This window comes from Rousettus aegyptiacus, unplaced genomic scaffold (genome assembly GCF_014176215.1).
Source record: "Rousettus aegyptiacus isolate mRouAeg1 unplaced genomic scaffold, mRouAeg1.p scaffold_m13_p_4, whole genome shotgun sequence".
In the NCBI taxonomy this organism is placed as follows: domain Eukaryota; kingdom Metazoa; phylum Chordata; class Mammalia; order Chiroptera; family Pteropodidae; genus Rousettus; species Rousettus aegyptiacus.
In genome coordinates, this window is record NW_023416307.1 from 63,645,361 (window position 1) to 63,657,779 (window position 12,419).

At 33.5% G+C, this 12,419-nt stretch overlaps 1 pseudogene; it reads right to left on the minus strand.

Moving 5' to 3' along the window:
• Positions 1–2,044: 2,044 nt before the first annotated feature.
• LOC118602288 lies at positions 2,045–2,117 on the minus strand (annotated as a pseudogene).
• Positions 2,118–12,419: the final 10,302 nt, after the last annotated feature.

Here is a 12,419-nt window from a genome sequence, read left to right on the forward strand (position 1 = left end):
AAATGCCAAGGAGAGGGGCAGTCTTGTAGAAAAGACCCCTTAACTGGTGGGCTCTGATGCCAGGTACTATCAGAATTAAGTTAAAGTGTAGGACACCCAACTGCTGTTGCAGAATTGCTTGGTGTGGAAAAAAAAATTCCACACACTGGAGACCAGAGTGTCAGAAGTGATGTTCTGTGTGAGTAATATAAGAGAGACATGGAAGTGAGAATTTCCTACTTAGAATGGCTCTTAAATTCCTAAAGCTCTTACATAGTCTCTTTCAACTGGAGAATTTAGTAGGTTGAAAATAAAACTGTCCCCTAATTCTTTTAAGGTAGGCAAAATATTAAGAAATTCATATTGCGTTTGTTTCATCATGAATGGTAGATAAACTCCTCATTCCAGAGGACCTTTAGACTGTGTCTTCTCCCCCTAACTAAATCTGAAATTATTTGGTCAATTAATAAAATATTTCCAGATACTTATTAATAAATGTCTTAAAAGAACTTCCTCTCTTCTTATCAAAAGCTTTTGGTTTTCATATCTATTCTTCTGTGTTATCTGTAATATCTTGTGTTTTCATGAGAACTTCTAAAAGTATACTGCAGAAATACGAGTCACCAATTATATTCTCTTAGCTAAATATAATGAGTAGTGTAAGGAGAGAATAGTGTGATGGAATTACTAGATGATGCATGTATTGGTGAAAAAAATTTGTGACTTGGAGAAACATATGGAGTATTTTTCTCAACTTTCAAAGTCAATAGAAAATGTGTGCCATGAGTCAGGTAGATTTGGTATTGTGCATTATTAGCTCAGAGTCAGAGTACGTTCGTTTCTTCATCTCTAAAATGATAATAATTATGTTAACTATTAATGAAGCTTATTAGAGATTATTATGAAAATTAGTCCTTAATAATTCTTGAGGTTGCAATGTGGTCATCATCTCCTCTGAGAAGCTATTCTTGACTCTTTTTCACAACATAAGGTAAAATGTCATGTCTTTGGGTTCCTTCTCTTTTTCACTTACTCCCACTCTAAACCAGGGCCCTGTCCTATCACTGCATTTCTTATTGTATTGAAATTGAAATATGCCTGTCACTCTAATTAGACTGTGATGTTCTTATAATCCTTATATCTTCATCACTTAATGCAGTACTTGCTTATCAAAAAATATGAGCTTAGCTTACTAAAGAGTATGAGTTTGTTGACTGAATAAATGACATATATCAAGCGCTTATTCAGTATGTAAAACATTGAACACATTCGATAACTTGTTCTCGACTTCTTTTGTAAATTTGTGTCCCCACAGTTTTTTCAAGGAAAAGATTTATCTCTTGCCCATGATGCTTTAACTACTAAAATGCAGGGTTAGGATCCTTTTGGGATGTATTCTAGGTAATTAAATACACTGTGAGAGCCATGGTTCATGGAAGGTTAAGATTTCTCACGCTTGATGAATAATGGAATGTAAATTGCTTTAGACCTTTAGCCATAACTATGCACATACATTCAGAAAAAAAATTTAATTGTTTGACCTTTTGTCTATATTTATTGTAAATATATAGCTTAGCAGTATCTATTTAAATCATCAAAACAATGTATTGGAGACCTTTTTGCATTTGTCTCAGCTGTCTTATTTTATTGCATTGCAAACGATGTTAATTCTGTGCTTAATTATGCTTAACATAATATATATACAACCCAGTGTTTATCAGTTGAACATAACAAAACTGCTGTTATTTCTTCCCATTTCCTTCTGCTTATCATTTGTTGATTTTTGAAAGCAGCTAGAGTTGTTCCATGTGAATGGAAACAATTACAAAGCTGTACAATAAATGTTTTCTCTCTAAAAACCATCTTATATCAAAAATGGTCTTTGTCTTCTAAAGATTTGGTGTACATTCTCATGAGCTTTTGACTTGATCGTTGCTCTTTTTAATTTCCCCTTAGATTAAAACAAAAAAATATTTAACATTACTTAGAATTTTTCAAAACATGCATATTTCATCCACTGAAACAAGAACCTCCACCTCTCCAAATTGATATCTGTTGGATATATATTGGTTCAAGTTTACAAAAAAGACCATATTAATATACTACACTTGATCTTAGCCAAAAGGCTGAGAAGCGATGGAGACCATGTTAATATAATGACTGGATATTTGTGACTGAAGCTCTCATAATTTCACCTATTACATGTGACTTAAGAGTTGGAAAGGGAATAGCTTTTGGTGAGTATTTATTTAAAAAGGATCTTTTTAGCTAGCTTGACCAGAACAAATAAATTTATTTCAAAAATTTTCTTTTGAATTTTTTTTTAGTGTAAGATTAAAACTATAATTAGAGCCTGGGTAAGTGTATTGAAAAACATTGTAGCATATGAAATTTTTCCCAAGAGTTCTAAAATTAAAATTCATAAAAAATATTCTTGGTGGCTAACAATACTTATTAAAAATTAACATAATTTCTGATAGTAGTTTTATAAGTAAAATTTAAGTCATTGTAAAATTTGTTCTGCTATAATAACTATATTTGTTACACAACTATTTCATGTCAAGTGCTTTACATACATTATAATTATCCCATTCATTCTTCGGAACAATTCATTTGAAGACTGAGGACCAGAAAGTTAAGGATTTTGTTCAAATTTAGTATGTGGAAGGTGTAAGATAAGAAATTACATTTACCTGTGCAAAATCCTTGCTCAGGTTTTTATCTGTTGATATCACACATCTTCATTCACTCATGTTGCTACCCAGGGGGCCCAGAAGAGAGCCAGAAAGCTCTAGCCAAGTACCCACTATTTTGAACATTGCTGCCACCTTAAACTTTTGCTGTCTTTCCTTCTTAGTTAACTTAGCACATCAACAGAGGAATATTTGGTCTAACATTGTTTCTTCCTCAGAAGTCTCTTTCTTCTAGAAAATTCTAAATGCTAGAGAATCTCTCTTCCTTTAAAGATGATAAGAATCATTAAGTGCCACAATTCCATCCTTTTCCTCCTCTCTGCCCTTCTGATCCTCTATCTCCTTTGCCCACACAGACTGCCTGGTATACAGTAAGTGCTCAATAAATGGTAGCTATTATTACTTTCCAGGTTTTGGGATTTTTAATAATAGCAAAAATAAGCACAGCTAGTATACAGTGCACACTATATATCAGAATCTCTTTCAAGTACTTTAAATGCTTGTGCACCTTTTTCAAGCAAGAAAAATGGTGACATTTAGAGAGTGCATTACTTGTCCAAGATGATATGGACAACTGGTTGGTAGTGATAGTTTTTGAGCTCAAGTTTTCTGACTTCTAGTCCTTTATTAACTCATATGATATCTGCAGAAATGTGCTGCTCAAATCTTCTCAACAGAGAACCTGCTGTAAGGAGCTTATTGATGGCAGACTCCAGCTGCCAACCCCTTCAGATCCATTTCATGTTCATACTAAAACCATACTTCCTTCTCCTGGCTGTCCCCAGACAGTTACTAAACATGGAGGAGATAACAGTACTGGCTTATTCCAGGAATGGGAAAATGATTCAACATTAGCAACTCTGTTAATATAATTCCTCTGGAAAAGCACAAATAAGAGAAATCATATAATCATACCAATGAAGTATTAAAAAAAAAACTCAATAAACTAGGGACCGTATGGCTATATTTTAAACTAATAGTTATCTGAAAGCCAGCATCATGTTTAACAAAAACACACTGGGATAATCACCATTAATGTCAAGAACAAAACCAGAGAATACACTGTCACCACTACTTTTTTTTTTAATGTGATTCTGAAGGTATTTGCTAATGCAGTTAGAAAGGAGGAGAAATGGATCATACGTATTTAAAAGAGAACATAAAATTACATTATTTGCAAATGTTATGTTTGCTTATATGAATATACAAAAAATCAACTGAAAAATTATAACAAACAATAGGAGAATTTAGAAATGGTTGAGCATAATAAACAGCAATCAATGGCTTTCATAAGTACAGACAATAACCAATTAAAAGATATAATGGAAGAAAAGATTACATTTACAAAAGCAAAAAAAAATTATGGAGATAAATTTAATAAGAAACATTAAAATCTGCACAAGGAAAGCAGACATGTCTTAAATAAGAAGATTAAATATTATAAAGATGTCAACTCTTCCTAATGTAAGCAATAAACTTAATTTTACAGCAATACACACAATAAGAATATTGTTAATTTGTTAATTTGTTTTTTGAACTGGAAAGGTTAATTCACATGGAAAATAGAAAAAATATTCAAGAAAATTCTGGGAAAAGAAGAGTAATAAGTTGTAAGCTCTCTCATATCTTAAAATATAAAATTAAAGTAATTATGCTAATATAATAATAATGAATGAATAGACATGTAGATGAATAGTATAGACAAGAAAGTCTATAAGTAGACCCAAATATGTATTGGATATTAGTGTAAGACAAGAATGGCATAGCAAATCAATGGGTAACTGATGAATTATTTAATAAATGATATTGGGACAACTGGATAGTCACTTGGACAATAAAATTATTTTGGGATGCTTATCTGATTACTTACACCAAAGTTTCAGATATTTCAAACATGTAAATAGAAAAAATATATACTAGAAAGAAGAAATATATGTATACACACAGATGTGTATGTACATGTGTGTCTGTGTGTAAATAATTTCAAAGTTGGGAAGACATTTCTAAGGTTAACCCCAAATTAAGAAATACTAAGTGAAAGATAAATTAATTTGACCATATAAAATTAAAATAAAATTTCATGGCATCAGAATTCCATAAAAAGAATGACATACCAGAAAAAAGATTTGTCTGTAACCCATGACATAAACTAAAGAATATGTTCTTCAGTATATACAAATGAATATGCAGAAAAAAACAAATAATCATATAAGAAATGGAAAAGAGATAAAAATCATCTGTATCAAAAGAAATATAAATGAATCTTATATGAAAAATATTTACTTTATACAGTATAAGAAAAATATTAACTTAAAAATTAAACCTACAATGAAGTGTCATTTTCCTTTGTCAGCATGGCAAGGAGAAAAGAATTTTAATAGTATACTGTAAATGAAAGGGTGTGAGAAAATAGGGACTCAATAGACTTCTCTTAGGAAAATATAATTTGGTATAAACTCTATAAAAAGATTATTCAGCAATACTTTATTAAAATGACAAATACATATATTCTTTGATTCTGCAATTTGACTCTAAGAATTTATCTACAGATATTCTTGCCATGTCTTAATATAAAAATGGTGCTGCAGAATAAAGCAATCATTTATAATTTTACCACTTAGAAATAATTAAGGGTAGAATTGGACATTTCCTTCAAAAATTCAGTGTGTGCGTGTATTTATACACAGATATACAAGGATATTGTATGACAGACATACAAGGATAGTCATCAGAGCAGTGTCTGAAATAGCAAAAACAATGAAAGCAGCATGATTAGTCAAATAACTTATGCATTGGTGTGACGTGGGATACTATGCAACCTTCATAATGAATGAAGCTATTTGGTATGTATTGATTTTGGACAATTTCCATATATAATGTTAAAGAGTAAAATAAAGAATATCATCTGTATAATGCAATTCTTTTTTTATTTTAAACACATATGCTTTTATATACACTGAATATCTGTAAACTAATAAAATTATGAATTTAAAGGAATCAAACTAGGAAACTAAAGAAAAGAAGAAGTGACATAAGCTAAAATTTTAATCTATAAATTTTCATTTGAACTTTTTACTACGTGATGTATTACATATATGTAGTGCCCAACTACAGCACTAAGCATACTATTTAATTCAGTTAACTTTTGTACCAAGACATTCTTGATGTTGTTGACAGAATTTTATTTTATCTTATTTTACTTTATTAAATTTATTGGGGGTGACATTGATTAATAAAATTATATAGATTTCAAGGGTACCATTCAATAATATATCATCTGTATACTGCATTGTGTGTTCACCACCTAAAGTCAAAATCTCTGTCACCGTATCTTTGTCCTTTGTCTTTATCTAGCTCTCTCTTCCCCGATTCCTCTCTGATAACCACTAAACTGTTGTCTATGTCTATTAGTTTTTTTGTTTGTCTTATTTGTTTGTTGAGCACAAGCTTTTTATTTGAAAACCTAGGGATGAAAACCTAGAGAGTACTAGGAGGGTGAGACCAGTAATTGCAGTGAGTAAGATGGACACAATCAGCAGAATTTGGGAAAAGGATGTAAAACTTGCTAGCAATTTTCTCCCTTTTTATTAAAGTATTTATCTTGGATGGAAAAAGACATTCTGTAGATCTACTTTGTAATCTGCAGCAGTAGAAAATCATGCCAGAAAGTTAACCAGAGCCTGGCATTCTCTCTAGGGAAGAAAAATGGCTAAGAAAGCATAGGTGTAGTTTCATGTTTACAAAAAATGAACTGAAATAACTACAGTATATCAAAAGCAAATAACTGCTGAGGAAATTGGCATATTTTAATTTGGTTCAGACTATATTTTACATGTTCTGGTTGTACTGCAATGTACTAGTTTGTGTGTAGAGCTTGAATGTATAATTAATATAACTTTGAAGCTGGTTCTACCCACATGATTAAAATTTATCATGAAATGAGCTTTTAAATAGAGACTATTTAACAAGTTATAGTGAATACTATAAATTAGATCTTCTCTGATAAACTCTGAATAAAGAACTATAATTTAACTTAGGGTATTTTATTAGGGATATTTTAATTGTTCTGGCGGGTGAAAAGCACCATCCAGTATCTTGGCTAAACATTTTTTGTTAATGAAATTATTTTTCCTCCTAGTTAGCACTGTTGGTTTAAGAACATTCTGTTTTGCTGAAGATTAAATAAAAGTCTTTATCTTACATTAACTACCAGATAAATCTTCTGTGTGAGGAGTTCATTTTATATAGGAAAATAAGGAATTTTTAACATTTGTGAAGAAAATAGTATGTCATTGTAAGTGGAAGTTAAAAGGGAAAATTCCAAATTCATTTTTCAGTGATTTAAAAGTAAAGACCTGGGGACTGATTGCTGTTGACCAGATTATGGGGTTGGCATTTCCTTGCTTCCCAATTATATGTATTTTCTTTTTATTATATAACATACTTTTTTAATAAAAAATCAAAATTACAGAAATACATAATTTCAAAGAAAAAAAAAACAGCTCTGATAATCTTTTCTCTAAGAGTTACCTACTATTCACAGTGTGGCATACATTCTTCCAGAAAATTTCCACATGAAGTATTTTTTTTTCTCCTTTAAACTGTGGGTCTGTTGTCAACAATATCTGAATTCTTCCTGCTCTGCCTTCTGCATCTTATCAAATTTGCCCACCCCTGCAGTTTCAATCACTTTGTTGGAATGACATATTATGTAAATGTTGCCAAAATTTCCTGTTTCTGAGCCTAAGGATAGATTTTGTGCCAATGCATCTGTGCCTAAGAGCAGATTTTAGATTGTGTGGCTGTGCCCAAGAAGCGACCGGGTGCCAACTTGTTCAAAGCTTAGCAGAATACAGATCCCCACATGGAGCGAGGCTGCTTCTGGTGGTTCCATTTCCTCAAATCCAGAGTATCTGGTGGAGAATAGTGCTGCAGGGCCATGTTTTTATCGCACTTCCTCATATTTGGTTGGGTGGATTAAGCAAGGTCTCTTACTTCTATTTTGCCCTTGTCGAAAGGATTAATAAGTTTATTCCATCTTGGGGTGTATGTTTCCCAGCTTCTAATGAATGATTTTTATGGTTTAATATTTGAATACTAATTCAGTAGACACCTAGTGAGAAGCTTTAACAAATGTCTTAGAAAATAACCTTTATTCAATGTGATAGGTCATTTGAGTAAATAGCCACCATTTAAAGAGGGGCTGAAATTAACAGTCTAAATGCCATGCTGTATTTAGTATGCGATTGAATGTTAACATATCAAATAGACTTACTAAACCTAATACAAAATTCCATGGATGATAGAATATTAATTCTGAGAAACTCTGGGTCAGAATGTATCAAAAACTGTTGTGTCTTACTGAATTTTGTCAACTTGCCCACCCTCCTTAAAATGTCATACTCAGAGTTGAAAAACAAAAAGTGCATAGTTGGGATGTCTAAATCTGTGCCGCTAAATTATTTTTTCAAAGCTGTCTGTGATGTTTCTTTTTCAGACAGAATTGGGATAGAAGATTTAAGACACTAGCTTTTCCTATTTCTATGTTGAAAATATATATCAATGTGTATAGTGTTAATGTAATAAATGTCAAAAACTGTAGAGAATTTCAATAAGCTTATTTGAGCCAGGAAGCAAGATCTCAATGGCTTAAGAACATTCTCCAGAGAATGGAAGTTTAGTAGCTTAAATGATTTTAATTTTTAATTATTTTTTTTAAGTTTATTGGGGGTAACATTGGTCAATACAATTATATAATTTTCAGGTGTACATTATAATTTGACATCTATATATTCTATTGTGTGATTACCATCCAGAGTTCAGTTTCCTTCAGCTACCATATATTTGATTAGCAGCTTATTTTATACATTTGAATCAAAGGGGTGGAATAAGGATGCTTACATAAAATCCATTGGTGGCAGATTAAGGGGGCGGGAGAAATCAAAGTGGTGAAATCTCTGGGATTGGATAAAAAGTAAAATGTAGGGACACATACTTCTTTTACATTGGTAGTTACAGAGAGTTAATAATTAACATTTACAGCACATAGAGATGGTATGTGAGGGACAAGATAACCATGAAGGGTTCTGTGGTCTCCTTCCTTGGTGCAGTGGGTTGTGCTCTGGAGGGTCTGGATAAAAGGAATTATTCTGACATTCCAAGGGTATGTTTTCTTACATGCAAAAAGACAACAGATAGGCTCCCTTAAGGTAAAAATTGCCTTTTGTCAAGAAATCTACAGGCCCAGGATGTGACTATCCACTATGACCTACTTTAGTTAGGAATTTATGTGTTGAGACCAGCCTATGTGATTACTTTTGGTCTTTGAATTTGTAGGGCCAGCATGCTGGCCTCCTTTGAGTTTGCCCCTTTTTCAGTAGAAAATTTATAAATGCTACCTTTATTGAAGACCTTCTTTGCAATAGTTATTAAAATAAGCATTCATGTGGAACATATTATAAACTATGATAACTTCTCAATGTCATCAGTGTTTATAAAGTACTAGTGAATCTCATATTAAGATCAAGCATGCCCATTTTCACATAATAGGCAAGGAAATATCACTCCATTTTTCTTTTTTCTCCCTGATTGATAAGCTGACAAAAACCATTCTCCTTTATTAGTGAGTTCTTGAATACTATAGTACATAGAAAAATACAAGTGAACACAGATCCTTCTGTGCAAAAGAAAACTACAGAGAAAGTAAAGATGGAACATGTGGGCCTGCGCAAGAGACAGTGGAGTGGGGGTGGGGAGGGAGGCTGATGCCAGGACAGCGCCAAGCACACGTTTTCCTAAGTTATTTTTCAATCAAATGGTAGAGCATAAAAAGAGAGAGAGAGAGAGAGAGAAGAAGAAGAAAGAAGAAAGAAAGAAAGAAAGAAAGAAAGAAAGAATAAGAAAGAAAGAAAAGAAAGAAGAAAGAAGAAAGAAAGAAAGAAAGAAAGAAGAAGAACAACAACAAAAAAAAACTGGTTTATCCTTACTGTTTGTTTCAATTCTGCTGTTCTTGATTTGACTGTTCAGAAAGGTAGGGCTCAGGGTCATTGTCATGAACTGTATCTTCCTGATGCAAAGAAGCATTTTATACTGTATTACCTTGTCTTTTTGTTATCTAGGAGTCCATGCTGGTGGCCGACAAGCTTCATTAACAGGCGGCAAGGCGCAGGACTGTCACCTCCACCCGCTTCGTGAGGCTGGGCCTGTCACCGCGCTTCCCCGGCCGGCCTGCCGTCTCCTCCCACTCCCCGCGGGCTGCAGCAGTTGCTGGGGCGAGGGCAGCTGCAGCCGGTTGAGCAGGGCGGTGAGCCGCGCAGTGAGCCGGGAGGAGAGGCTAAGAGTAGGCGCCACTCCAATGGCAACCTCGCTCTACTCTTCAAACAGGATGGAAACAGGAAGTTGACTTGTTATGATGAATTCCAAATAATTCCTTTATAGTTCTTCGAGCGCTAAACTAGCCAGGAAGCTTCCTGAAACAAAGACCAGGCCTGTGGCTAAACCTCTTGTCTATTTTAAACATTTGTCTGATGAGATTTTCAGGAGTCTTGAAATGTAGAACAGGAAGGAACTTAACTATTATTGTCCTCATTTTATTGATGATAAAACAGAAGGTCAGAGTAACTTGCTCAATTATTTATTCATGAATTTCATGGTCATTCACAGGCTTGATGCTCTTTTAGACTCTGTGATAAAAAGCAAATAAGTCATGGGTCAGGCTAGATTTCAAAATTTTAGAGTTATTTCCTTCAGTGAGAGATGGAGTGGAAGAAGCACTGAATCTGTTGTTATAGGATTGGATTTAGCTTTGATTCCACTTGTGGGTTGAATCCACAATTTATCATTAGTTTTTTGAGGCTCTACCCTATCAGGCATAGGAGAATATAGTATATAAAAAAAACAAAAAAAACAGATAATGCCTCTGCTGTCACTCAGTTTACAGTCTAATCCAAGAGAGAGTCAAAAGGAAGGAAACAAAGAAATGAAAAATTACAAATTGTAAAAATAAACAAGGGAAAGTAATAGAAAACTAGAGAGTAGGTTCTTCATTATATGGTTTCTCTGAGATATCATTGAAGATTGTTGAGATCAAATGATGAGAAGGATCAAGCCAGGACTAGAATGTCATCTGGTGTTCAGGTTGTGGCTAAGAAAAGTATGATGACCAGAGCAGGCAGGGCCAAGAAAGCCATAGCATGGAGCTGAAATTTCATTTCAAGAGCAATGAGAAACCATCAAGGAGTGCTAAGTAGTGGAAAAGACACTTTGTGTTTTTAAAAGGCCAGTCTGCCTGTTGAGTGGAGAATGTAGGAGTGTGCGACATGCAGCAGGGAGGTTCTCTACAGTAGTCCAGGTGAGACACTGAAGTGGATGACAGTGGCAATGGTGAAGAACAGTGCATGGGTTGAGATATTTTGGGGAGCTATATACCAGAACTTGCTCCTGGATTGAATATGGGAAATGAGGGAGGTCTTCAAGGATGATATCGAGATTTCTGGCTTTAAAATTAATCAGATACCAATGCTGTTGAATTCACTAGAAAATTGAGGGAGGACGGGGAGCATATTAGAGTCTTTAGATGTCTTATACAATGAAAATATCACATTGCTTTCTTTCTCTATATAATAGAAAATAAATACAACACTAAGTAATAACAAATGAAAAGATATCTTATCAAGTCCTGATGACTACTTAGTTTTATTTTAAAATATTAAATATTCTTTCCTTGAAATTTTTTGTTGATACTTTATCCAGAAGCTTAGTTTTCTTTTTCAATTTCCAAGTCCCAGGAGAAGTCTAGAATTTTATTTTCGTATGTTGAGATGCATGTAAAATTGCTAGGTGATGTCAAGTAGGTAGTTGGATATATAACTGTTGAGGGCTTAGAGAGTGGAAACATTACATAAATTTGGGAGTTGTCAATACATAAATAGGTTTTAAAAGCTACATAAATATATTTAAATGAGGAGTAGGCAAAAGACATTGAAATGGAGCGGACATATTAGGATAACACAATGTCAGGGAAGCTAAGAGAAGGGTAATTCAAAAACGAGACAGTATACAGTGCTGTCAGCGCTTCTGAGTGGTCAAGTCAGATGATGTTGGAGGAGTGATGTTGCTGGTGACTTTAGCATGAAGGAGTTTGAGGTTGTTGAGACTATAGTAGATTGAGAAGATAATGGAAGGTGAAGAAGTAGAAGCAATGTGTGTAGAAAGTTTTTATAATTTGTTTTGCTGTGAAGGAGAAAATAATATTGGTGCAATAACTGGAAGGGACTATTAGGTCAGGGATGTTTTATTTTGTTTAAAGTGAAACGATAATAATACAGCTTTGAATAAGAGGAATTATCCACCAGGGAAGAACATTTGGTCATCAGAAGAAAAAAGAGATAACTAAAGGAGCATAATTCTTGAGAGAGTGAGAAGGGGTGTAATTCAGAGCAAGAAAGTCAAAGAACATGGGGGACTTCCTTTCTGATGCTTAAGAATAGAAAGAGCATATCTTAAAATATCTATCTTTGTGCTTCCCCCAGAAACATTTTTGTATGAAATCTTATCCTCGATGAGAACATGCATCAAGGATAAGATAAAATAATTTATAGCTTAAAAAAAGTACTAGTAAATCATAAAGAGTCAAACGGGAAGATAAAAAGAATACAGAATATATGTCAGAAAGATGCACCTGGAGTGAGTAGATGATGAGCCTGAACTTCTCCATGCTGGGGAAGCCAGGAAAGGATTGAGGCCTGA